Source organism: Halyomorpha halys, unplaced genomic scaffold, assembly GCF_000696795.3.
Source record: "Halyomorpha halys isolate HHAL.00 unplaced genomic scaffold, Hhal_1.1 Scaffold90.1, whole genome shotgun sequence".
NCBI classification, from domain to species: domain Eukaryota; kingdom Metazoa; phylum Arthropoda; class Insecta; order Hemiptera; family Pentatomidae; genus Halyomorpha; species Halyomorpha halys.
The window spans coordinates 1,459,270-1,464,216 of NW_027109220.1; positions in this window are offsets into that span (position 1 = coordinate 1,459,270).

A 4,947-nucleotide genomic window follows, 5' to 3' on the forward strand; every position below is an offset into this window, starting at 1 on the left:
AGTAATATTGGCCTGTTTAAAGGCATCTCGTAATTGTACCGCCGATACCGGTGGATTAATTACTATAGGTGGTGGTTTAACTGTTTTTGTAGTTGTGTTAGTTGTGCTTGTAGTGAGTGTGTGTGCGTTGTGAGTAATATCGGTCTCAGAGAGTCCGTCAAATGTATTATTGAGTTTTGGCGTTGATTGAGTTTGGGGTCGAGGATCAACCCGGGCGGTATATTTTGGCTTTACATAGCCTTCCTCATCAGGAAGGGTCGTGATGCGACGTCTCTTACATTCCCTATGGGGTGTGGGAGGTGTCTGTTTTGTTTGTTCAGGTACGTGATCGACAACCATAGATAATGATTGATAAAAGAAAATGAATTATAGGTGCTTTAATAAATTGACTATTTGGGAATAGGCTAGGGATAGGTTTTATTTATCTGTTTTGTGGTTGACTGGGGAAGCTTTTAATTGTATAAAAATGCTTTCGGATAGTAATCGTTTGTCGTGTTTAGGAACAGAGGCTAGTATAGTGGTATTGTCAAAATCAAAAGAGTGTTTGAGTGTTAAGCTATGTTCAGATAATTTAGAAGCCATGAAGTTACGGGAGGAGACAAAATATTTGTACTGGGTTATGCGGTCTTTAAATAAATTTTTTGTTTCGCCAATGTAGGATGCATTGCAATTAGAAGTAGAACAGGGGATACGGTACACAACCTGGGAAAGGTATTGAGGAGGAATTGGATCTTTAAGATTGGTGTAAATAAAAGACAGTTTGTTATGGGCTTTGAAGGCTAGGCGGAGGTTAGGGATGGCGGAACGTAATTGTTTATGAATGTTATCTGTAAGAAAGGGGATGTAAGGCAAAAAAATTGCAGTGAATTTTGTGTAGATGGGGTACGGTTTTTAGAATTGTAAAAGAGTTTTTCGATGATTTTTGGAGGTAAGTTGTTGTTTGAGAGAATTTGTTATTCAGTTATTGTCATGAAATTAGGAATCAGAGAGAGAAAACCCACGATATATAAGATTTTTGGCTGTGTTTATTTTTTGATGGTAAGGATGTTGTGAATGATAATTTAAAAGTCTTCCTGAGTAAGTAGGTTTTTTGTACCAATCAGTGGATATAGTATTATTGGTTTTTTTTATGATGAGGAGGTCAAGTCATATTGTTCAATTTGTAGATTCAATTTATTTATTTTTTCAGTTTTTATTAATTAATTAAAATTAATTTTGTATTAATTAATAATTTTTTTGTACTATTCAATTATCAGTTATCAATTTTTATCATTTATGATTCAATTCAATATTTTGTATAATTCCAAATTTGTTTCTATACTATTCCTTTTCAATTTTATGTTTCTCTAAATGTTGTTGTTATCTCTTTTGTTCTATAGCCCTGATGAAGACCAGAAAACGAAGGTCGAAACGACGGCATAAAATAAATACATATAGTTTTGTTTATTTATGTTGTTCTTTGCTGACCGCACCCCCGGACTAACTTCTTCAATCATTAATCTACGGTCAACTATCTACACCTCCTTAGAAATATTAGTAACAAAGTAAGCTAGTAATTGTCTGCGGCGAGGGATAATCTACTAATTAATAACTTGAACTAATTAATTTGTAACTTTGAGATACAAAATCAGGAAGGGAATTTCTCTTTGTCGGACCGCGTAGGTTCATATCGAACTAGAGAGCTTCCTATAGATGTCACAGAGGAGAGGCTAATCAGCTGGATTGCCATTAAACTCGGGAAGATTAATTCGGGGCAATCTGACTCGGGCGATCCGGCTTTCATCCAGTCTACTTGTGTTGAGTAGTGTGGCAATATCGGCTGAAGAGTTAGGTGCTACGGGAATGGAATTAATTTAGTTTTTCTAGACAGTGCACCTTTCGTAGAATTATTCTTAAACATATTCTAATTATGACCATCTTTGGTTGGAAAGAGGTTTGATAAGAAATTTTTTTTTTAGACCATAAGAATCATACAAGGAAGCGCGGCTCTAAGTACATAAATTTAAAATGATATTATTTGTTAAGGTATTTAACTTGGCTTCGTCCTTGAGAAACAGAGTTTTGAGTGACAGAAACTTTATTTCTCTTTAAATCAGATTAAATCAGTATTTCTTTAGGCGTATCCTTTGGCAACTTACAATAATAGAAATAAATAAATTTCAGATTATGGTAAAGTAGAATAAAACTGATCGGAATGAATTTATGAAAATATGAATGATAGATTGAAGTGTGAAGCTTAAAAAATGTTTGTAAAATTATATATTTAGTATTAAAAAGTATTATCGACAATGAAATAAAAATATGAAGTGACGATAAAAAATATCCTGCCCGGAGGACCAAAATTGAAGTGGTACTATTGAAATATCGAATTTTAGTATTATATAGTATACTTTTGATATAAAGATAAGTTAATTGACAGACTTAGAAAATGAGAATATTTATTTACATCTTAAACTTTTAATGTTAATTTGACGAACAAGTTATATTAGAAAAAATAAAAGAAGAAGAAAACAATCTATTCCATGTTGTAGCCTCTCTGATATTGCCTTTCTAAGTTATAATGAAATGATTTTTAATGATAATTTAAAAAAGTTTGAAGTCGATTGTTCATGTGTAACGAAATTAACAATAAACTTTATTACCAGAATATCAAATGGTTGCAATTCCACTTTGGCAAAGAAAATTGCCAACAAAACAAAAAGAACCTTTTAAGTAAAATTCAAAACCATGATTTGTGGTGAGGAATTTCCTGATCTAAACAGTTAATAGCCGATGAAAGTCATTTTCAGTGCTCATTTAGAAAATCAAAATACTATTGGAAAAGCAAAAATTATCAAGTTTTAGACAATAATGAATTTCAAGTCACACGAGTGAGTTGTAACGTGAGTAATATTTAAAATACAAGTTGAATTTTTTAAAATAAAAGTATTGGAACAACATTTAAAAAAAAAAAAGACAGAAAAATATTAAACAGAAACGTGATAAATTAGAGAAAAGAAACATTGAAAAGAGTCATTACAATCCTCTTAGAATATGACAATTTCTCAGTGGAGGGCCAGCATAGCTCTACAATTACAGCGCGTACTAAAAAGTGTAAATATGTTCAAATGTAAATAAAATTCAAGTATTTGGTAAATTGTACAAAAACAATGTATGCAATGATTTCTCAAAACAACCAGTGCATATTTATCTTTTCATTTAACAAATAACCCATCGAAGACACTCTGAAATTGAAAGAAACAAATTTAAGTGTGGAATGTGGATCGTACCTCCGGGTTCCATTGGTCTTTTTGTTATCATATTATTATTATTATTATCAACAATTCAGCTATATATGGTAATTAATGGATCGGAACAATAAATCAGTGATCCTATAAAATTTTTAGTTAGGGTGTTGTTTTCTTATAATCTACTTGTTTTCAAACTATGTTCTTTACAAAATATCTTCCAGGAATGTTATTTATCCTTCATAAAAAAAAATTCATTGAAAGTCGCCTATGCATGCCAAAGAGGAGATTTTAAAATTACATTACATTTATTTATGTAATCTGCAAAAATTGACCAGGTATATGTGGTCAATTGAATAATTGACAGTTGCTATTTAGTGCTAATGGTTATTATGGAATACTGATTTGATGCTTCTCTGAAGTTACTTTTATTTATGTTAATTAATTCTGTTGCGTAATCCATCAGATTCCTTATTTATATTAATGGGGTATGATGTTTACTCCCTTCAACTTTTAATTATTTAGTGTTACACAAGATAATTAATTAATATCCCGTTCCGTTAATTAGTTTAATTATGATGAGGCACAACAGTAGGCGCCTGATGCCTCCAGCAGTGATACTCATCACTAACTTCTAATTATCCCTTATTGCATTATTCAATCAGGCACTGTACTTAATTTGTACGTAGGATTGTAGAATGACTTTTGAAAATTGCCTCCTATTTATTCGGTTGAACGGTAGTAGGGCTTTCGTCTCTAATACCGTTAAACAGAATAATTTAGATAAAAATCTAAATCATCTTTCTAACGAAAGTAAAGAGTAAAGATAATTATATAAGTAAACAAAAAAAAAGAAACAAAAAAAAAAAAAAAGTTAGTTGGTACTTTACGTAAAACTAAGACTGAGACACCACCTTCCATGCTGCTACCTGCTTGCGCTAGAACATCAAAGTAAAAAAAATGATACAAGATAGAATAATTATGGTATCGTTTAACTCAAAGAAGAAAAAACATGATTTTTGATCTCCTCAATGAAGGATTATGATTCTTCTATGAAGGAATCATAAGCCCAAAACATGAAATAATAATGTTCTACAACCTTAAAAAAAAGTAATGTAGCTGCTTTAGATAAACTTGCTAAAAATAAAATAATCAAAAATAGCACGATGTAGCCTAGGGTGTGCATTGCTAAAACTTTTTATGGAAATGGAGATGCACAACGCTGGCATCTTGAATTTTCTTTGCTTGACAATTTCCACCGTTTAAGAGAAAGATTAGGAGGTCCAGAAGCAACCAAATCCAGTAATTAATAAAAAAAAGTTCCTTGTGTGAAACTGAAAAAGACAGAATGGAAAATGTATTTTGCATCAAATTTAATTTATGTATATGTGATGAGCACAATCAAACTTGTTACGACATCGAAATGTCCTATTTCCGTAATATTTTTGCTATTTCTGATAATTTGTGAAAAATAAGTAACCATTTGAATTTATGATTAAATTTACATATTCTTTTTTTATTTAATTTAGATTTTTTTTTTTTTATTTATTGTTGATATTTACAACTGTATAAAAAAATACAACCAGTAAATTTGATCATAATGACATAATGATATGATACAAGATGTAGAGAAACTACCCAGTAGTAGAACTCTAAAACAGTTTACAATATAAGGTCACGAGGCCATCTTCTTTTCAGGCGCCTTGGAGGATTGCCAGGA